This window comes from Sus scrofa, chromosome 7 (assembly GCF_000003025.6).
Source record: "Sus scrofa isolate TJ Tabasco breed Duroc chromosome 7, Sscrofa11.1, whole genome shotgun sequence".
Lineage (NCBI taxonomy): Eukaryota > Metazoa > Chordata > Mammalia > Artiodactyla > Suidae > Sus > Sus scrofa.
The window spans coordinates 94863167-94887286 of record NC_010449.5 but is presented as its reverse complement, the minus strand read 5'-3'; the positions used below and the strand labels follow the sequence as shown (position 1 = coordinate 94887286).

General features: G+C 40.1%; 1 protein-coding gene across 34 annotated transcripts in view; it reads right to left on the bottom strand.

Moving 5' to 3' along the window:
* The window catches only part of SIPA1L1 (signal induced proliferation associated 1 like 1), a 378935-nt gene that overhangs the window by 281442 nt on the left and 73373 nt on the right, over window positions 1–24120 (bottom strand). For 23 of the 34 annotated variants that reach the window (XM_013989146.2, XM_021099427.1, XM_021099444.1 and 20 more), the window contains one exon: window positions 7567–7633. The exons of 8 other annotated variants lie outside the window; for them this stretch is intronic. The gene's annotated coding sequence lies outside the window, so the exon portion shown is untranslated. Of the gene's footprint in view, window positions 1–7566; window positions 7634–19130; window positions 19219–24120 lie in introns of those variants that run through there. 3 more of the 34 variants (XM_021099432.1, XM_021099433.1, XM_021099462.1) reach the window with 2 other exon arrangements.

Sequence of the window (24120 nt, the reverse complement as noted above, 5' to 3'; positions counted from 1 at the left end):
AAATCAACTATAATAAAAAATATTAAAAAATAAAACAAAAATACAGTATGTTTATATTATAACCACTGAATCAACAATGTGTTTGCCTCTAAAGAGCAAGCAAGGGAACCAGCAAGAGGAGGCAGGGTAAATCTTATAGATCCATTTATTCCTTTTATTAAAAAATTAATTTAAAAAAAAACACTTTTCAGGACATTACGGGGTTATCAAATGACAGGATTACAGAATAAGGCAAAATATAGATACTATCTCTACAACCACTGCTAAGTTAAGATCTGATCAGATGTAAAAGACAATCAACTACCAGGAGCAACCAGAAGACACTGCAAGAGAAGCCAAGGTTTTATCTGATGAAGAAGAGAAGATTCTGTCAACGTAAGTGGCAACATGAAGCTTTGGCTGTTGTAACGAATTATTATTGGTGGGAGCTGACACACACATTCTTTTTCCAGGCCAAGAACTTGACAGAAACTGAAAGAGGACTTAATGTAAAAGTGTCAAAAATTATGTTAACATCTCTAAATTAAAACAGTCATGCTTTCTTTCATCCACTGAGACTCCTTTCCCACCAGTGGCCAATGTTTATGAGAGAATGCAAACGTACGACTTAATAAAGGTCAGCTTACAGTAACAAGAACAAGGAGAGTCCCCTTCTGGTGTGGACTCTGCAGGAAATCAGGACCTTGGATGGGCACCATCTCCCTGCTTTTTCTGTGACCTGTCAGTGAACCACCAGCCAGGCTCTCTCTTATATAACCATCCATCTACATTTCTCAGGGAAAATAAAACAGCTCTCAATTCAGGGAGCTGCCTCACCCACATTACATCTATCTGTAACAGCTGCTAGAGTGTAAAAGGAAGGAAGGGGAGGGGGGAGAAGAGAAGTAACTAATTTGTCGTTACAAAACTCCATATAGTCAATATAAGCTCTACTTTAATGCACTGTTCTCATTTTTAGTAACTATAATGTCCTAAGATATAACGCAAAATAAAAATTACAGAAAAGTAAATAGGAGTTCCCATTGTGGCTCAGTGATTAACAAATTCGACTAGGAACCATGAGGTTGCAGGTTCGATCCCTGGCCTTACTCAGTGGGTTAAGGATCCGGCGTTGCCATGAGCTGTGGTGCAGGTCGCAGATGCGGCTTGGATCCTGCGTTGCTGTGGCTGTGGTGTAGGCTGGCAGCTACAGCTCCGATTATACCCCTAGCCTGGGAATCTCCACATGCTGTGGGAGCGGCCCTAGAAAAGGCAAAAAAAAAGAGAAAAAAAAAGAAAAAGAAAAAGAAAAGTAAATAATAACAGAATGTCCTCATCATATCATTAAGTATAAAACATATCTTATAAAACAGCATGCAAAGTATGGTCCCAATTTTCCTTTTAAAACATATACATAGCCATGCAGAAGAACAAAAATGAAAGACAACTGTTAAAGTATCAGTAGTCCTAAAAAGCAAATGACCCAGTTTCTTCTATAAGAGATTACATGGAAAAAAGAAGGGAAGGGGAAATGTCACAGATGAAGAAAGACTGAAAAGAGACAAATGCAATGTGTTCATCAGGCTTGGATCCTGATCCCTACAAACTGAAAAATGACAATTTTGAGACAAAGGAGGAAAGCCAACATGGATCCAGGACAAACTAGAAATAAATAATGTTAACTGATAATCATTAATGTCATTAAAGGTAATGATATTGTGACTATTTTTTAAGTTATGATCTGTTAAAAAATACTAAAGTATTTATACGTTAAATAGTTTACTACCTAGGTTTGCTTTAAAATTTAAAAAAAAAATTTTTTTAAACCATGAAAACAGGATGAAAATAAATGGAACAAGAAAGGCAAGATGTTAGTACTTGTTGAAGCTAGACACTGTGCTATTCTCGTGAGTGTGTTTGAAAAATTTCACACAAAAAAGTGAAAATGCTTGTAGAGATAGTTATCTCTGGGTGGTAGAGACTGGGTGTTCTGGTAGGAATTTGGGTGATTTTTACTTTGACATCTGTGCTTTTTAGGAACATCCACATTTTATACAATAAATATGAATTACTTTGGTTACTTGAAGAAATGAAAGTTACTCCTTTAGTGGATGGATGGATGGATGGACGGACGGGTCTTTCAATGTCCAGGTCCAATACTGCCACCTCCATGGACTTATTAATTCTCCCTCTACGGACACCTCAAGGCATTTTCACTTGTGCTTCCACTAAAGGCCTAATTACATTTGAACATTTATTATGACAGTTTTAAATTATGTTCTTAGCGCCCCCTCTAGAAAAACAAGGAACATTTCTTTTTTATATATTTCTATCCCGGTCAGCACTACAACTGGCATGAGATAGTTACACACTTAATTAACTTTTCCACTAACAAATCCAGGGAAGAAACAAAGTGGCAACAGTAAAATACCTTACTGCTTACAACTATGAACGATTTAAAGCTAGAACATGCCCAGAGGTCCCTATACCCAATAAAGTATTACCTGGTCAGTTCTCAAACCATTTATTTTCCAAATGACTGGGAAAGAAATAGCAAATGAAAAACATCAGTCAGTAGCAGAAAGGGGTCAGTTACTGAATTAAGGTTGACTTTTTTTTAAATGACTCCTTGGGGGAAAAAAAAAAAAATTGAAGTCTATTCATTCTTGAGCAACCCATTACTTAACCTACTGAAAACTCATCCAGAGTACGCATCAGTTCATTTTCATCAAGGAAACCATCATGAGAAGAACACAGAACGCGCCATGTGCTGAGGCAGAGGTTTGAGAAACATCTCCTGCTCTGCAAAGGCGGATGTCATTTGGAAGGGCTGTCCACCCACACTGCTCGTACTTCCTCATGGACTCACTAGAGATTCTGGCATGTTTTGTGCAGACGTGAAGAACAGCTTCCCTCAAGCCTAGGGCCTTGCTTAAAAGTCATTCCCAAAAAGATACACTAAAGCCCTCCTCCCAGGAGAAGTACCAAAACCTCCAAACAAGGCATCTGGATGTCCCTATCAGGAACACTTTCCCCACCACAGGACCTGAGTTCTGCCTGCATGACTTTGGTGAAAACCACTACAGCACTAGTGAAGACATTTACAGCTTCCTTTTGTATCTAAAATACTCTTAGGTAATGACAAGCATTAAAACAAAACCCAGGTTTTAACGTAAAACCCCCACCCCTAAGGGTTTCTCAAGCTCTTTGAGAAACATCAGTATTTCATGAAGAACTGGCAGATACAAGCTCTCCCCAGGTTTCACCTCTCATTCCATCCTGGGATGGAAGCCAGGGGTTCAAAATGCTTACACTCGCCCAACTTTTTAAGGCAGGGAGAGGAGGCAGGCAGCGGACCTGACCTCCACCCGCATCCATACACTGTTCATGTTCTTGCTTCTCTATTTCCTGATTCTTAACTTTAGAAGTTCAAATCTCCTATTAGCAAATTTTAAGTGTATTAATCAAGAAAGAGGGTAACATGGCATCATTATAAAGAATCATACCCATACAAATCCAGGGCTTCTAAAATATGAACAGGAACTAGGAAGTAAGACACTCCTCCCAAACAACTTAATTCCTATTCTCCTTTGTTCTGTTTGTCACTAGAATGAATTTAGAAGAGGAAACATTCTATGTGGTGTGGACAGCGTGTACTCTTACCTTCTAAAGAGAAAGCTAGGAATTCAGTGAGAAGAAGTGGTCCTTCAAAAAGAGAGGCGATGCCAGATATGAGTGATAGCATATGGTATTTGTCTTTCTCTTTCTGACTTATTTCACTCAGTATGAGAGTCTCTAGTTCCATCCACGTTGCTGCAAAGCCCAGGCGGAGGGGGAGGGAGTGGGAGGGATGGGGAGCTTGGGGTTAAGGGATGCAAACTACTGCTTCTGGAGTGGATTAACAATGAGATCCTGCTGTGTAGCACTGAGAACTAGAGACTTAGGACAGAGCACAACGATGGGAGAAAAAAATCATGTATACATGTATGTGTAACTGGGTCCCATGCTGTACAGTGGGGGAAAAAAGTGTTTGGGGGAAATAACAATAAAAAATATATTAAAAAAGAGAGAGAGAGAGGCGATGACAGCATGAGCAAATGTGAAAAGGTCACGGAAGAGTCCTACAGGCTGGTTAAAACGGTCTTCTTTCTTAAGAACAAAGAAGGCAGCTTTGAATAATAAATAAGCATAATGAAATAATGCTGAAGTGACCTCCAGGCACGCCAAATTCAAGTAAAATTAGTCATGGCCAAAGATAAAAGGAAAACTCTGCAATGATCCCTTTGCTCCTCTAAATTTTTAATATTTTCCTCTTAAAGTCAGCTTTTAGTTAATAAAATTTAAGCCAGTATTTATCTGAAAAAGTTGACTCCCTATTGCATCCTCAGGGCCACTGTAAAACTCCAGTTCAAACTGACCCACAGAATCTAACAAGTCTACTGACGGTAAACATTTCAGCTGTTTTTCTTGTTGAGTTAATATGTTCAAACTCCTGTAATTAATTAATCTAAAGAAGAAAGTGTATTGGATATGAACAGCTGTTCTCTTATGTTTTAAGGAAGACATAGTTTGTTAGAAAAATGAGAAAAGAGATAGGGTGCATCACTGGATCAGAAGGGGTTCTACAGGATGGACAGTCAGGAAAAATTTTTCCAAGCTTCCATATTTTTAGCTGATTTCTAAACGTGTCATAGACATTCTATCATCTGGGTGGCCCACGTAAGGCACTTTGATGATTAGGTTTTCTTGCTACTACTCCATATGACACCAAGACGAGTCCAGGAGAATATACCAACAGGTATTTTTTTCTTTTCTGTTTTCACTTACTAAATGGCTGGGACGTCCCATAAAACAGCAAAAAGGATGTCGCTTTTGTGTGTTATACTAGGAAACTATTAGTATAAGTAAATGTGAGCAGAGTTACTCTTTTTGTTTTACTTTCAAGAAAAGAAAGAAGTGGAGAGCTTTTCAAAATTTCTTCAGTTACTCTCCCATGAAAAGAAGAAACCTGGAAGGCACTAACCAGACTGAAATAGGAGAAAAACTGAATATCTCTACTTACCTAGGAGTACATAATTGTCCACACAAGAATGGGAAAATCCAAAGAAAAATACACTTGAGGAAATTATTTAAATGTTTTAAGGTGTAAAGCACATAATTTAGTCAGAGATTGTTTTCAATTAACATCACTCTATGTTTCTTGTTGGGCATTTAGAAAGAACATAACAATTTTTTTTTTAATTTTAAAAGGAAGGGGAAAGTTTCTCCATTCAATTTTATATTTTAGAACACTACCCAAAACATAAAGTATAAGAACAATGGACGTAATAAGATACGCATAGGACTATACATAAGCTACAAGGTTTTGTGGGTTTGGGTTTTGGGGAGAGGGGTTGGAGTTTGGGGATTTTTGTTTACTTTAGGAGGAAGGGAACTGTTTTGGAATATTCCTTAAATAGTGAAAGAGCCGTTAGGAAAGAAGCATCCATTTAGAAAGTCAAGAGTCATACCACCAGCAGGTCTAGAGGATCGTTTGATCCTGGCTCCCCGATCTGCTGTCCAAGCAGACCGGTGTGTAAGAACACATAAGAAAAGACTCCCACCTCACCTAACGGATGTAATAGCATCATCAGATATCACCACCATTAAAACAAAAAAAAAAGTGATCTAAGTACCCAGGGGTTCTTCAGGTCACTAGACTAAGCAACTCAATTCAAAAGGCAAGGTGTAGGGAGTTCCCATTGTGGCACGGTGGTTAATGAATCCGACTAGAAACCATGAGGTTGCAGGTTCCATCTCTGGCCTCGCTCAGCGGGTTAAGGATCCGGCGTTGCTGTGAGCTGTGGTGTAGGCCGGCAGCTACAGCTCCAATTACACCCCTAGCCTGGGAACCTCCATATGCCGCAAGAGCAGCCCTAGAAAAGGCAAAAGGACAAAAAAAAAAAAAAAGACAAGGTGTAGCTGCTCCAACATAAAAGTGAAACAAGCTTGGCCTCACAGTAACGCTAGAATGAAAGGCTTCTGTTAAGAACTGTAATATTTCAGTATATTAAGCCAGAGGTGATCCTTATTTAAGAGTGTTTAAAATACCAAGACACACAGGGAGTGCACCGAAGGTGTATATTTTGGTAGTATACAGGTACAGAAGAGAGGGAAAAAAGCCAACCTTGAAAAACAACTTCCAAGATGGAGGTGAAAACCTAAGGGCACTCAAAAACATGCACTGATCTTTCGTCCTTGGCAAAGGACCTGAGCTATAGTGACCTATATGGAGCATTCCTGCAGGCTGCTGGCTTCACCACTCAACAATTTTTGATGATTCCAAAAATGCTGTGTTCCCAAAGCAGTTCCTGGGTTGTGTGGCTAATAATAATAAGAAGAAGAAGAATAAAAAGTTGGGCTCTGCAAATGGCTAAAAACTACAGACATCTAAAACTCTTTCCTGGATTCTACTTCTTTTAAAGAATGACTTGGTGAATGGTCAAATCAATGCTAACAGGAAAGTGTCCTAATGTACTTTTAAAACATTTTCAGAGATAATCGTTCCTCAATTTCTCTTACTGAAATTTCAAGGAAGGTCAGAAATAGCAAGCTCTTTGAAATCAGTGCTCCAATTACCCAGCGGGCTGCTGAAAAGAAGCCCTCAGCTCTGCACAAAGGTTTACAGAGGTGAGATGTTCAGATAACCTTGACTGTCCTTTTATGGGATGTGGCGCTCTAGAAGAGCTGACTCCTTAGGCAATTTGCTTCTGCTTCTGACAAAGCAGCAGATAAGAAAAATCCCAAACTCTTTGTTTCAGCATCTGGCTGAGAGGAAGGTTAAGTACAAAGTAACAAAACCAAAGAAACCTACACAACCCCAAACCACTAATTTTATCTGAATTTAGAAGTTCAGCATATTACAGCATTTTCAGCCTATAGAAAGGTCACTTTCAATCAAATTAAGCTATTTTTTTTAAATGCTTTCTCAATAAGAGCACCCTTTTACAACTGAGTAAAACGTTTGAGAAATGTCCACGAAAACACTGAGAAAGGCCCAGTACAGAACTGGGTCTCTCCCCAGCAGTAAGCAAGGGCAATCATGAAATTAACAGTAAACGTCAATCAAACAGATCACCCAGCCATCCCTCAACTTTTCAGGGTAGCCTTGGTATTCCAAACTAGTAGGACTGCTTTAGGGTTAACAAGATTCTTACTTAGAACATGGGTTGCTGGGGTACAATCTCCCGTGAGATTGTAAGAAACAAATAGAGCATTTTCTGCATTTTCTGCAACGCAAGGAAAATAGACATATGTAACAAAAATGTTATTAATTTAAGTTGCCAGAAAAATTAACTGTTTAATCTATAAAGATGAGAGTGCTGAATCCAGAAATCAATGACTAAAAACCACACAGGCATCTCCCCTCTTCCCTGCTTCTGCCTCTCAGCAGTAAAACAACAAACGGGGGAAAAACAAAACAAAACAAAAAAAAACAGTGGAGAAAAATATAGAATCTACATTTAAGTGGCAGGTCTTCTAAGAATGAACCTGCGAGTAGCATTTCCTCCCCCCCACCTGGCTTTTGTGACTAATCTACCAACTCACCAGATTCCACTTCAAAGTTGGGAGTAAATCTTGCTTCGGAGTCTGATGTGAGGTATTCTCGCAAAACCTAGAGTAAAATAATCATGCGCTTTAGTACGAAAAAGATTATTTCTGAATGCTCAAAACATACAACTGCACCTCATAGTACTGGGATGCGGGGATCACAGCTACCAATCAGCTCATTATTGTGAAATGTCATACTTTACCTTTAAAAGCCTCTTTAACTTGTAATCTCTTTCTGTGTAGTTTAACACACATTTAAATTTAAGCCAACCAATAGCCACTCCCACTTAAACAACAAATTGTTAGCCTGGCTATCCAGGCTCTAGGCAGACTGCCAATCCCGGCCTCATCCCATGTTATCTGATCAGGAAGTCTGGGGAGAAACCCAGACCCTGCATGAATAAGAAGCACCCCTCATAAGATATTTCTGATGTGGCTGGTTCACCACCTGCCTACAGGAACCACTGGTCCAACCAGTGGTTCTCAAGAGGGAGCAATTCTGTACCCCAGGAAACTTTTTTGGGTGTCACAACAGAGGAAATGGACCACTACCAGAATTTAATGGGTAGAAGCAAAGGATGCTGCTAAATATCCTGCAAGGCACAGAACAGGACCAAGAATTATCCAGCCCAAAATGTCAATAGTGCTGAGATTGAGAAAGCCTGCTCCAAAGCAACCAAACATGCTCACTATTTAGAAATTCTTCCATTCTTACACTGGTCATTTCGAATAAGTTATAAACCCTGCTATAGTCATAATATATTTCCTGGGACTACAGGCTTATGCTCCGTTAAAGGAACACACACATACACCGGATACTAAAACCTGCAGTAAATGTACCGACATCTAAAACTATGAAAACGAGTCAGACTATACATGTCCAAAAGCGCTCCCAAGAAATCAGCTGTTTAATGTTTGCTGAGGTGAAGCACTATTTCAAACTGGGCTAATTCCCAAACCCTGTTCCCAAACGTATAAAAGGGAAGCAAAGAATAATCAGAAGAACCAGAACTCAGTTTCACTCTTAGATATTCCCAGGCCCTGGAGAGTACAAGAGGCAAGGTTCCTCTGCCCAGCCTGCCAGTCTGGGTATCAGGACTCCCATCTTTCATTCAGCCAAATATAAACTACTTCAAAACTTACATTAACTGCCTTCAAAACAAGACTCCCTGAGGGCCCACCGTGCATGTCCCCAGACTATTACACAGAGCTCCAGAAGACCCTGCAATAGGTCTTCCCTACCCTACTCTAATTAAACATCCTAAACTGCAGGGGGGGGGGTGTTATAAAGAATATTCTGAGTGTCAGGTAACCCGGACAATAATAATTGCCTTTTTTACATGATTGGCCTGCAAGATGCATCCACAGAAGGGGTAAAGAAACCTGTAGTACTCAAAAGATATTCTTTGTTTTGTTCATTAATAACCTATTACACAACATAAACAAGACATACCTGACAGCTGATTTGCACTACTAATCCATTTAGGTACATGAATAAACATGCAAATGTTAAACTCAAGGGAAAGGATGTCATTTATAAACACACTTAGAAAGACTCCATCAGAATTACTCCATTTCAACTGGGCAACATTTCCATGATGTGGCATGCAGGCTTATAATCTAATTATAGTCAGATTTCTTCCTCTGAATCTCCAGCGCCATAAAGGAACCATGCAAATCAAACTCACCCACAGTCACCCCAGGCGGCAAGCACCGGGATAGTTGGTGGGCGGACTGGTATTCCTATTTCAAAGCACCACAGGGTAGGTAGGGTTCAGAAGTCCAGGTAGAATCTGTGGCAGAGGCACGGTTCCAATCTGGACCTCCAACCCAGCTTGCGTGACCTTTGCACAAGCCAAACCATTAGGAAGCTTTGCTAAATGACATGTTTTTCAACGGTAGGGTTCACATACATTCTAGATTCAAGATGCCTGGTAACTCGGTGTAGCAGCCATCACAACTCCACTACGGAAAGAAGACAACTGGGGAAGGCAGCCTCAGACTAAAGCAGAAAGGGAATGACAAAGACAAACTTCTCAATATTCCTCAATGGCTCTGGCTTCATGAAACAAAATAATTTGGGGGCCTTTCTTCCTTTCTGCAAGGAGGAAAGGAAAGCTCCCCAAAATAAATAAGAAATGCACACTACTATATACAAAATATATAACCAACAATGACCTACTATATAGCACAGGGAATTATACTTAATATCTTGTAATAACCTCTCATGGAAAAGAATCTGACAAAAAGAAAAAAAAAAAAAACCCACACCTATATATAGCTAAATCACTTTGCTGTACATCTAAACCTAACTTTACATTGTAAATTACAGCATTTCAATTTTAAAAATCCAAAAAAAAAAAAAAGGAAAGAAGCTAAATAAAACAAAATTCACTTGGGACTCATTTTTAAAAAAACCAATAGGAAGATTCAGAAAATTAGTTTACAATATGAAATTTAGGCCCTACCTCCTTTTTTCAGATTAAAATCGGCCTTCAAATAAAAATTCATAATTAAATTTCAAAACATAAACATTTTTTTTCCTCTCTCTCTCAGCAGTAAAATATATTCTGTTCCAAAAAAGAAAGCTTGCTCAATTTCCTGTCAAAAGCAATCCAGAGAAGGCCACCTACACTGTAAAAGCAGCAAGAGACCAAAAAAAAAAAAAAAAAAAATGCTGAAGAAAAGCCTAGATGTGTGGGAGTGTTCTAAGTGCAATGTAACTACCACACTGGGTTCTAAAAGCTTTTTCTCCTCCATCATTCTGAGAAATACGAAAATTAGTGTCACTGCTAAAGAGAAGTTTGTCCTCCAACCTATCTAAGGAAAACAAGCCTGTGATGCACTTTAGTTTCACCAAATAAAGAAAGGGGTGGGATGGGGGAGCCATTCAAGGACTTAACCTATGATTTGGGGGACCAAGGGGAAAGGGCATATTCTGTACCCAAGAGACAACTTACATGTAATGATCTCAGAGAGCGAAGGCTGCTCCGACGATTAACCTCTCCCCATAACTCCTCACACCCATCCCAAGCCACACCAATTTTTAAATTAGGGCCAGCTTGGTCCTAATATGTTTACTCCTAAACCTTTGGGGGCTAACCAATCAGACACACAATCATGAAATGACTAGACTGTGGGTTAGCAGAGCATCGAATGTGCCACTCTGTCTATCGGATTCTCCTTACCCTGCTTATGCTCTCTGAAAACTAAATTCTAAGACAGCAATCAACCAGCCTAATACTTTTTTACTAAAAGCCTTCTGAAACATGGTCAATACTAAGGGAGACAAAGCATGGGTTAAAAAAAAGAAAGACAGCTTAAACAGCTCACTGGAGAACTGAGGGGAAAAGAACAGCACACACAAAAGCAAGTTAAAATTAAATACAGTTATCACTGAATTCTAACACAGTAAAGTGCCATGTTGCTGTAAACCATACTTTGCCTCCGAAGAAGGAGTCTGTCACAAAAGCAAAATATAAGTGAAGAGAAATAAACATAATGAACAGGAAAAGAATGCAGTAAGGAGATGATGGTAACTATTTGAAAGTCAGCACGCCAAAAGGCAAATCAAGATATATAACAGGAAGCCACATGGGAAGGACAGTTAGTTGCCAGACAAGATAACACAAGAAAGCAAACCCCTTAAACCTCACAAATGATTTCTTGGAAAAGCTAACAATTTCAAAAAAGTCAGCTCATATGAAGGGTTTTTTTGTTTGTTTTCTTTAAAAATCTTAGACCTAAAAAAAAAAAAAGCTGCAAGACTAGAACCACCAAGTTTATTTCCCTGAACCACTTGAGCGTGAGTAGCCATCAGGATGGCTTATCACCCCTATAGGATTTAGGGAGTCATTTCTATAAACAAGGGCATACTCCTCCAAAACTATAATAACTATGACCATGAACACCCAGAACCTGACACTGGCATGGTCATCTAATCCACAGACCGGGTCTGACTTTCTCCAATGATCTCAATAGCATCCGTTTTAGTAAAAGGATCGAATCCAGGATCTCACAATGCAGGAGTTTTCCTCTCTCATTAGTCTCTTTCAGAATTCCTCAGACTGTCCTTGAGCATCATGACCTTGACAGTTTTGAAGATTCTGGACCAGTGTATAGATCTATTCCTTAACTGGGGTTTGTCTGATACTCCCTGACAATCGGATTCAAGTTAGGGCTTTCCAGCAGGAACACACAGAAGACGTCCTCCCTCTCGTACCTTATGAGGAGCTACTTCCATTTTTCATCTCCTGCCTGGTACTGCGACCTTAACATCACCACTGGTGATTAAGGTGGTATCCGCCAGACTTTCCCACTGTAAAGGGACTCTTTTCCTCTTGGTAATTAATAAGTAGTTGGTGAGGTGATCCTTCCTAAAAATATCCTATTTCTCAACAAACTTTCAACCAATACTTTATGTTCATTGATAATTATTGGCCAGATTTATTCTTCTATGACAGCTACCAAAAAGTGACTTTCTTTTTTTTCAGTCTGATAATTCCAACCATTTTAGTGGGGGGGGGGATGGTATTTAAAACCCAAGATGTGGGTGTGCATATTACAAATGGATCATCACTGTCCCTGGGTCATCTTAGTGAAGAGAAGCACACACATATGTGCACACCCTTCCTTCCTCCCTTCGTTCCTTCCTTTGTTCCTTCTTTTCCTTCCTCCCTTCCTCTCTCCTTCCCTCCCTCCCCCCTTCCTCTCATCCATCTGTGTACATCAAAAACCATGAGTTCATGCAAATACCCTGAATTCCAATCCAACAGTGCAAGATTCACTCTAGCTTTCACCTTTCCCTTCCTATAAGAACCGTAAATCTGGTTCCCATTTACTCTACTGACTTCCTTACTGGATTAATCCCCCCTTGTCACACAACGCTACCTCTGACCCAGTATCAGAAAAAGCCTGCTCTCTCTAAAAGACCAGTAAGACGGAAGCCTAGATAGACAAAAACATCTTAGATAAAAACCACTCCAGGCCAGCCAAACACCACAGAAAAAACTGCAACCCCACATCCACACTCACCAGCAAAGGCTGAGTAGAAAGCCACCCGAGTTCTACACTCACCTGGCAGAGAGGAAGCACTCTTATCAGAGACGTACACAGAGCAGGAGAGCCCAAGGAGGCACAATTAAAAATAGACAGTAGGCCCTTCTCATCCTGGAGGGACACGTGCCAAGGCCCCCAGCAGATCCCCAAATCCACAGATAGCATGAAACCCGATACAGGCACACCTTGGAGATCCTGCAGGTTCAGTTCCAAACCACTGCAATATAGCAATTCACACAACTTTTCTGGTTTCCCATTGTGTATAAAAGTCATGTTTACATTATACCGTAGTCTATTCAGTATGTAATAACATTACGTCTAAAAAAACAATGCACATTCCTTAACTGAAAAATACTTTATGGTTAAAAAATGCGAACCACCATCTGAGCTTTCAGGGACTCATAATCTTTTTGCTGGTGGAGGGCTTGAAATATTTTGAGAATTACCAAAATGTGATACAAAGACACAATGTGGGTGAATGCCCGACACGGGGTTGCCACAAACCTTCAATTTGTAAAAAAACAAAACATCTGCAAAACGCCGTAAAATAAGGTATGCCTGTATATTCCATGTTTTTTCATATACATTCACACCTATAATGAAGTTTTTTTTAATAAATTAGGAACAGTAATTAACAACTAATAATAAAATAGAACTGTAATAATGCACTGCAATAAGTTATGTGACTGCAATCTCTCACTCTCTCAAAATATCAAATTTAATGCCTTTTCCATCTTAACCAAGCACGTATCAGGCACTGCGGCCGTAACTTTTGCAGTTTGAGGTGTGACAGCAAAATGAGCACGGATTTCATTTTTCTTCTTCATAATTTCATGGCTAGAAGGTTCATTCTAACCATGGACCTTAGCAACCTCAGCATAGGGGTTTTTTTGCCTTTGCTTATTGAGACAAGAACTTTTGCTTTTTCATTTAAAGAAAGCACTCTGCAGGAGTGCCGGTTGTGGCACAGCAGAAACTAATCCAACTAGGAACCATGAGCTTGCGGGTTTGATCCCCGGCCTTGCTCATTGGGTTAAGGATCTGGCGTTGCCATGAGCTGTGGTGTGGGTTGCAGACGAAGCTTGGATCTGATGTTGCTGTGGCTGTGGTGTAGGCCGGCAGCTGTAGCTCCAACTGGACCCCTAGCCTGGGAACCTCCATATGTCACGGGTGTGGCCTGAAGGAAGGAAGGAAGAAAAGAAAGAAACGAAACTCTGCAGCTTCTCTTTGGCACGTCTGAATTGCATTACCATTCTTGTGCTCTGGGGCCATGAATAAAAAAAGTAACTTGTTCATTAGAACACAAGCACTGTGCAGAGACACCTGATTTGATGACTGGCTACCAAGTGACTAACAAACAGAAAGAAATCCTGGTCGAAGGGATGGTTCACATCCCAGACAGGACGGCAAGATTTCATTACTCAAAACAGCATACAATTTAAAACTCATGAACTGTTTATTTCTGGAATTTTCCATGTAATGTTTTCGGACCATAGTCAACCACAAAAAGAGAAACCTCAGATGGTGGGGGTGGGGGGGGCTACTCTATTGTTTACTGATACACTCATTATAAAAAGCAGGGGAGTGCGGAACATAAAATTCAGGACGGCGGTTGCTTCCAGAGGGCGGCACGAGGAGGAGACCTTAGAGGGACACCCAGCAGCTTCTAAATACTGATCCTGTTCCAGTTCTTAGAGAGAACCCACAAGTGCTGAGCACAAGTTCCCGGACAGACAGGGCTGTGCTTCACCAGACCACACGGGGGTCACTAGCAGAGTCTCAACTTTACATTTCAAAGTTGAGGCCTAAACTGGTTAAGCATGTTTTCTGGGGTCACGCAAACCCTGGTCTGACTCGAATCCTCTTTCTACTGTGCCCTCCACTGTTCCTCAAACAGGAAAGAAGACGGGCAGAAGTGGAGTTAGGGCTTGGCGGGTAAGTGCCTCTGAACCACTTCTAGAATGATCTTCAGGAATACGGACAAGTCTAGGCCCAAAACCAGTGGGTCAAAATCTTCCCAAAGGGGGATGGAGGTAGAGGCACCAACCTGGGCCATCCTTTAGATTTCCGCTTCAAGAGCAGGCATGAATGATCCTTTAGGGAGAGTGTCTATCATATTCCACAGGTTACAAATTTTGGTTCAATTCAGTTACCTAATAAAATCTCCCCTCGGAGGGCCCTGGTACACTCTTATTACTAATTATTGTTTGGTTTTGTTTAGAAATCAGAGGATAAGGGAGAGAAGACCACTAACCCATTCATTAAATTCCAACCACAGCCTAACTATGATGCAGCAATAAACGTGTGCATGGCATGAAACGTGAAATTAGCGATACGGTGTCAGGCCCTTTTGAAGATGTCCTACAATGGGATAGGAAGGCAGAATAACACCACCACTCTACAGGAAAGATCGGAACATCCTAGGAACCTTAGACACCACACTACTACCTGGGTGGGCTTTAAAACTGCCAAAACCCCCAAAGATGGATCTACATGGGAGGGAAAAGGGAAGGGGAAGGGGAGGGGACAAGGAGGAAAGAAAAAGAGAGGAAAGTGTATTTATCTTCTCAAAAAAAAAAAAAAAAAAAAAAAAAAACGCATTCTAACTGCATTTCTGGTAGAAATACCTCCAGAGTCTATTGAAGTCATTAATAACAACACACATCACCTGGTAAAGTCTTGTGACCAGCTCTAGTGATTCTGTGATCTTAGTTCATGCTTTCTATGTTTACCTTTAAAATGGCGTATTTCCACCTCAGACGTCCAGGAGGTAGAGTATAAACTGAATCAGAAATAATTGTAAGCCTAGCCTCTCCCCGCTGATGCCCCCCCTCCAAAAAAAAAAAATTCACTAAGTTCTACCTTCCCTCTCCATCAACATTTTAGTTCCCAAGAGGGAAAATCTGGACCTAGACCACAGACCAAAGAAAATTCTACGGAACAAAAGAAATAAGAGGACATGTGCAAGATGGTACAAAGATAATTCAAAACATTCAAGATAAGTATGTGTATGCTTATACTGTAGCCTAAAACTGTCTACAATACATAAAAGAAGTGTAAAATCATCCTGTAAATAAAATAAGCACGTGAAAAGCATATATACACAAGATAAAAAGGGAAGGCATTTAACAGAACTCCTCAGAGCCGAGGCTTTTTTTTTTTTAAGCTTTTTAGTTACTTTCTTTATGAAAAGTGCTGCTGAATTAGTAAGACAAGAAGTTATCCTGAAGGAATTTCTCAATGAAGATGATAAATGGAATAAATTAATCCACAGGCACTTGCTTCTTTCATTCTATTGTATTAAGCTTACATGATCACAAGAGGAACATTAATTATCCTTGAGAATTAAGGGAGAACAGCCTAGCTTTAAAGGAAATTTTAAATCTAAAAAAAAAAAAAAAAATTAAAAATGTATTACTCTGAGTTCTCATTGTGGCTCAGCGGTAACAAACCCGACTAGTATCCATGAGGATGTGGGTTCAATCCCTGGCATTGCTCACTGGGTTAAGGATCCAGTGTTGCCATGAGCTGTGGTGTAGGTTGCAGACGTGGCTTGGATTCCATGTTACTGTGGCTGTGGTGTAGCTGTAGCTCCGATTCAACCCCTAGCCAGAGAACTTCCATATGCCACAGGTACCGCCCTAAAAAGCAAAAAAAAGAGAAAAGAAAAAAAAAAAAGTATTACTCTGCAACATCAAAAAAGGGAAAACCAGAGTTCCCACTGTGGCTCAGCAGGTTAAGAACCTGACATTGTCTCCATGAGGATATGGGTTGGATCCCTGGCCTTGTTCAGCAGGTTAAGGATCCAGTGTTGCCGCAAGCTGCAGCATAGGTTGGGGATATGGTTTGGAACTGGTGTTGCTGTGGCTGTGTCGTAGGCTGGCAGCTGCAGTTCCAATTAAACTCCTAGCCCAGGTACTTCCATATGCCTCGGGTATGGCTGTAAAACGAAAAAAAAAAAAAAAAAGGGAAAATCTTGAAACACATGAAAAGAGTTTCATTGTAAACTCCCAGGTAATGAATTTTAAGTAAAAATCAATATGGCTATTTGAAAAATAAATCCTCCCAAGCTAATCTAATTTACTGTGAATGAGACAACCCACTTACCAAGGGACTGCAGGACTTGCATTTCTTAACGTGAATGGATTTGACAACTCATGAAGACACACAAAAAAATGTTCTTCCCAGAAAAGTAAACAGTACATACCAGTGGTTCTTTGATCTCAAGTTGTACAAAACGACTTCTTATTCTTCCTTTCCCTGTAATTCTAAGTGTAAAAGTTCTACACAGACAGAGTCAAGCAAACAAAGTGATTGGAAAAAAGGCTACATACAGGGTGCTGACAAGAGAAATAAGTCCTGTTCCAGGCTTATCGCCGTCATCTTGAGGCAGCTCCATCTGAGTTAACATCGCCTTTATCTATTCGTTCAAAACCTAGGATTCATTCTCCATTCCCTCTTTCCCGCCCTATACCCATTCTGTCAAGACTGATAAATTCCACTCCCGAAGAACACCTTGACTTCTCACTCCTCTCCACCTCCACAGTCACCACCCTGGTCCCAGCCTCTGTTATCTCTTAACTAGACAGCTGCCTCAGATTCCTCATTCATCGCCTTTCTACCCAGGATCATTTCCCACACAGTGGTCACTGACTTTTTAAAAAGTTAAACTACCTATTAACCAATGGCTTTTCATGTCTTGAGATGCCAAGAAATGTAAAGGATGTAAGAGTTTATCCCAATTTCCAGCGAACAAGTTAGCCAGCCCCAGTTGTTTGGATGCTGGCAGAAGACATGAGATTCTTGGGTCAGACACAAAGGACTTCATTACTCATGGCAACAGAAACAGCCAGAGTATCAGCAATTTGGGGTGCCAGTCCCTAAGTCCCAATTCCCACTATGTAACACAAAGAAGGCCAGACGATACCTGCACAATAGAGGATTGTGTTACCAGAGAGTAACCCTGAGCTTAATGAACCCAAGGCTTTTAGGACGGGCAACAGGCCCATCTGACCTTTTCCCCAGAAGGAGACATCGTCTTTCGTACACTAGACAAGAGTTTGCCTAACCTTCACTCTGGGAGGAAACACTCCCTGTAGTTTCCAAGGCTGCCGACTACACACATCACCCCTGAAAAAAAGGCTGTGCAGAAACATAGGGAACATGGGAAGTTGTCTCCTAACACTGGAATGAAAATCAAATTTCTCAGCGTGGACTTGTAGTCCCGTAACTGACCCCTTTCTCTTTGACTGCATGTGGAACCCCTGTCTCCCAGGTTACTATGCTCCAGCTCCACTGGCCATCTCTGGTGTCCCCTTAAACAAGCCAAGCCCTTTGCTGCCTCAGGGCCTTTGCTTGTGCTGGTCCTTTTATCTGAAACATTCTTTCCTTGGCTTAGATGTCACCTCCTCAGAAAGACCTTCCTTCATCAATCTATCCATATACAACCCTATGCTCACTGTTTATTTCCTTTTGATCACTTTGCTCACTCACTCATTCATTCAATAAACATTTAGCAAGCACCTGCTGTGCTAATCATTATTATTATAGGCACAATAATTACCTCATCTACTTGTTTATTTATTGACCAGCAGTCCCTGTAGAAACCTTGTGTTTACATTTATCCTCAAAGACCTAGAACTTTAAATCTTACCCTCAATAAAACTGTTGAATAAATGGGAAAAGAGTAGAGCACTCACAAAAAGCAGAGAACAAGGAGCTGAAAGTCCTAAAGTCAAACCCCAGGGTCATCATTTAATGACACATGAGCAGTTCTATTAAGTTTCCTGTGAAATGAAGAAAATCCCTCTCCTACCTAACTTGCAAGATTACTCTTGAGGATCAAATGATGGAATCTATTTGGAAGCTCTTACAATGCTAAAGACAATTTAAAACAAGTAATGAATTGACAGATGATAGTAATGAGATAATTATTCATTCAATAAGAATATCCTAGGCCTCTACTATGAGGCTGACCCTATTACACAAATTTACAATAAAAATGTATAATTTAAAATGAAATTAGAAGATGTTTTATTTTTTCATAAACTTGAAGGGGAGTCATTTTACCCCATTCAAATACCCTATGGGCACGTCTTAAAAAATTTTCAGATAAAAGGTGAGTCACCTTTAGCTGTTTCTGATCTCAGAATAGTATAAAAATGTTTTTTTCAGTTACTGAAGTGATTTTTAAGCAAACAACTTGAATGCCAATTTAGAAAAATTTCAACTGTATTTACATCCCTGAATGTAAATCTCCAAAACAGGAATTTTTAGCCTTCTGACAAATTTAGGAATTTACTAATTTTGTCTCCTTTTACTGACTTCATCTGAAACCAAACCCAGTCTCTGCACTGCCACATGGTGTGCGTATGTGTGTGCGCTCAGACATGCAATGAAGGAAAAGCTTCATCTTAGATTAAGAAGAACAGCTTCAGAATCATCCCACCAGGTGGCCGACAAAGAAAAAATGCTGAGGTGTGAGTAGAGGATAGGCAACTTACTGCAGATTAGGGACAGTCAAAGCAGACAGCACACAGCTGGCAGGAGTCCACCAGGAACTCATCTTCTGTGATCTCACAATAAAATTACCTGAAATTAATTTAAAAGGGTATTGCTCTCATGATATAAAATGATAAAGATGGGAGTCTATGTAACATTCATCGGAAAGGAGAGAAAGTGGAATGCAAGAGCTGTACGACTAAGACTCCTCTTAGGTAACATTTTTCAAGTTCAGTGTACGCCTACATCAACACCTAACACCAGGTACACTGTGCTCGTCAGAGGAGGAGTGACATGAATTGGTGCTTCCAAAAATGAAAATCAGGAAGAAAACATGAACATGAGGAAAAAAAGGAGGACAAGGGAAGGCTCTCTGGAGCCAAGAAAGACATCCAGGTTAAGAGGGATGGAGACAGATGATCCACAACATAACACAGGAGAAACGTCAATAGAGGCACATATGTCTATGTATGTATGTAAGCCCGTGCACACACACATGCACAGACGTAAACACACACATGTACAGACGTAAACACACACACACAATTATTCTCAGCAGCTTTTCATTACACATGTGAAGGTCTCTCCTAAAATGCCTCCTTACAGGGTGTATATTTTATATTTGATTGACTGAGTGATTGATTGCTTTTTAGAGCCGCACCCGCGTAGTATGGCGGTTCCCAGGCGAGGGGTCAAATCGGAGCTACAGCTGCCAGCCTACACCACAGCCTCAATAACGCAGGATCCAAGCCGCATCTTCGACCTACACATGGTGTATATTTTAAAGATGGTTATCTATCCCTCCTATTCCAAATCTGGGGAAAAGGAGACAGCAGCAGTGACCAAACTATTCAGGCAGGCCTCATTAACCACAAACACTCTCAGGACAGGAAGTATAAATCCAATCTAGGGCATCTAGAAGCTCCTTCCTTACTACTGACTGAAAGAGCCAGCATCTAAACCAGTCTTACAATTAAACAACATCCCTTATAAATAATAAGGACAGTCACTAGCCGAAAACCTACCATATACCGGGCACATTAAACTCTCTCGCTCATGTGACCAATCTCACGATCCAGAAAGAGGTGGTTATTATTATCCCCATTTTACAAAGAACACAACCAGTGAAGGTTTAAATCTCACCCAAGATTAAGTCCCGTGGCCAAGGTCACACAGCAAACTGAATAATAGAACAAGCAAGAATCCAAACCCAAGTCTCCTGGATACAAAGCTTGTGTTTCTATTACTGTATATGACATAACACCCACCTTATAGTATATGGGGTAATTATAATTTAGGAACTGTTTATAAATTACTAGCTTATTGTTCACAGTATTACATGGAAATTCCACATTATAAACTATGACCTATGTTAAAATGTATATCTTATAAATATTTTTTCAGGGAAAAAAAACTGGAAAAATACTGCAAAAAAATTATATTTATAAGTGACAGGATCACTGGTGAATCTTTTTGCTTTCTATGTTTTTAGTTTTTCCTTAATTATGATACATGACTTACAAAAAGTTAAGTACACACCAAAAAGCTACATTTTAGTACAGCCATTTTTCCCTCTGTTCTCTGGAACCAATCAAAACTAAATTTTGATGATAAAACATGACACAAGTTTAAGAGACCCTCAGAGTTGAATGAAAGGTGAACAACAACGAAAATAAGCCGCAGCATTCAAATCCCACAGAAATGTGGTAGCACTAAGAAAACATAGACAGTCTTGTGATTTTTTACACTTATCACAAACAAATAAGTCAAAGAGAGGGGTGGTCAAAATTCCGTAACTTGGAGGAAACGCTTAGAAAAAAATTACCAAAACCAACCAAAATCATTTCAACATACTCAAGGAGAAAAACACCCTTGGAAACCATGGTACAAAGTCTTTGTGGGAAAAAAGTCGGTTTTGGTGATTGTCCAGGCATTTTAGCAGATTAACAATTAATTTGAAGAAATTACTTAGTGGCTCTGAAATGTTGTTTAAGCCAAGCAACTAATCAGAATGTGAATGCCCACATGAGCCAAGTTTACTTGGCAAAGCATGAATTCAGAAAAACTGCTGTGTGATAGAATAAAAAAATGAAAAATTCCTTATATAATGATGTCAGAGGAGTCATTCCCTGAGATGGTTGGTGCGTGTGCCTTGAATCCATTCTAAGATGAAAATGAGCACACTTCCAGAACACACAGTCCTAATCCCCCACAGGAAAGCACAGGCTCAAGACACCTTACAAAATGTGCCACCTACACCAGAAAAGTCACTTTGGGTATTACAGTGACAAGAAGATCTCTATTAATGGCAAGCATGTGGCCTAAAAAAAAAATTCTTTAGAAAAATGGGTAAATGGGTTCTTAAGTTTCCTCTCAGTGAAAGAACCAGAATCCACATGTGTATGTTTGAATCCCGGGGTAAAGGCACTAAGTGAAACTGCTGCCATATTCGACAAACAGATGGGGTGAACAATGCAACTAGATAATCAACTGCCCCTCTCTTCCCTCCACAGAACTTAAGAAACACTCAGTTAATAATGAAACAAGCTAGAAAGGGGGAGTTCAGAGCTGAGGTGGGCTTGAACACACATCAAGGAACTTGTTATGAATATCACGGAGCAGTTAGACCTAAATGACAAAGAACATTTCAAATTGTTTCCTTAATCTCAAAAATGAGTGTTTTATTTGCCACTGCCTCAACTAAAACTGAGAACCATCTGAACACACTCACCAGCCAAGCAAGTCAGATTTCAACTGAGATGTGATTATTTGCTGTATTTAAGAACAAGTATCGGGAGTTCCCGTCGTGGCGCAGTGGTTAACGAATCCGACTAGGAGCCATGAGGTTGCGGGTTCGGTCCCTGCCCTTGCTCAGTGGGTTAACGATCCGGCGTTGCCGTGAGCTGTGGTGTAGGTTGCAGACGCGGCTCGGATCCCGAGTTGCTGTGGCTCTGGCATAGGCTGGTGGCTACAGCTCCGATTCAACCCCTGGCCTGGGAACCTCCATATGCCGCGGGAGCGGCCCAAAGAAATAGCAAAAAAAAAAAAAAAAAAAAAAAAAAAAGAACAAGTATCGGAGTTCCCATTGTGGATCTCTGGGTTGAGAACCCAACGTAGTCTCCATTGCCATAAGCCGCTGCATAGGTTGCAGCTGCAGCTCCAATTTGACCCCTAGCCACTGGTGCAGCCATAAAAAGGAAAAAAAGAAAAAAAAAGAAAATGAAGGAAGAAGTATTTACTGGAGCTCCTTTGTGGCTCAGCAGGTTGAGGATCCAGCATTGTTACTGCTCTGGCTCTGGTTACAGCTGTAGTGCAGGTTTGATCCCTGGCCTGGAAACTTCCACATGTAGATACACAAGTGTTTACTTTAATCAAACACAGCTTGACACTGGTTGGGTGTAAGGCTCTGGGCAAAAAAAGCTATAGTATACCAAAGATCACAATGGCGTAGACTTCCCTTTCAAAAAATTTTGCAAACCTAATTCATGAGGAAGGATATTTAAGAAACAAACAAAAACATCAATAACACAAACCACCAAAGTATTGACAGGTACAATTTCAAGGACATAAAGGTCAGAAGATCAACTCAATGGGATGAAGGAAAAACAAACAAATAAGTTGCCAATGAGCAAAGAAGAGGCAAATGAAAAGCAATTAGGGGAGGACATAGAATAAGGACAGAAAAGACTGCTGTGCACATGGTATTTGAGTAAACAGAGAGAATAAACAAAGAAAACACATTTTAAATACCAAACATACAGAGAAATAAACTCTAAAAGGATACATGGTGGGAGATCCCTTGTGGCTCAGCGGGTTAAGAATCCCGCATTGTCACTGCAACGGCTCAGGTCCCTTGTCCTTTGAAAGGGAGGGAGCCAGAGGTCTATTCCAATGTCTTTTCTGTCATCTATAAGCATGTGTGGGATAATTCATCACGTGATTAGAGATGACCATCGAATCTCATCGTCTGAACCATGTCAGCTACCAGCACATGGCATGCCATTCAGAGTTACTCTTACAAAGGGAATATTTACTTTCAAATCAGAGAAGCATTCAGATGAAACTTGAAGGACTTGTAATCCCATCTGGCAGCCAAATTATAAATGATTCTCTTTTTAACCTGTGGTGGTATTAACGCCTTATGAAACTTTGTGACCATACTCCTTGTACAGGGAAAGGTAGGCTAGTGGAATGAGAATAGGTGTGTGGGTGTGTTTCTTCTCCCACCCAGCTTTACTAAAATATAACTGACATAAAATATTATATTAGTGTAAGCTATACAACATAATGATTCGACAAATGTAAATATCACAAAGTGATCACAATTTAGTTAACATCCATCACCTCAGAGAATTACAAATAAAAGAGTATTTACCATAGCAAAAGAGAATGCTACAAGTCTAATAACGAATTTTAAAACTTAATTTTTTGAGACACTTGCACCCGTATGTTCACTGCAGCACTATTCACAATAGCCAGGACATGGAAACAACCTAAATGTCCATTGACAGATGACTGGATTAAGAAAATGTGGTATATATACACAATGGAATACTACTCAGCCATAAAAAATAAAATAAAATAATGCCATTTGCAGCAACATGGATGGAACTACAGACTCTCATACTAAGTGAAGTTAAGTCAGAAAGAGAAAGACAAATACCATCTGATATCACTTATATCTGGAATCTAATATACAACATAAATGAACTTTTCTGCAGAAAAGAAACTCGTGGACTTGGAAACAGACTTGTGGTTGCCAAGGGGGATGGACTGGGAATTTGGGGTTAATAGGTGCAAACTATTGCCTTTGGAATGGATAAGCAATGAGATCCTGCTATATAGCGCTGGGAACTACATCTAGTCACTTACGATGGAGCATGATAATGTGAGAAAAAAGAATATATACATGTATGTCTGATTGGGTCACCTTGCTGTACAGTAGGAAATTGACATAACATTGTAAACCAGCTATAATGGAAAAAACAAAAA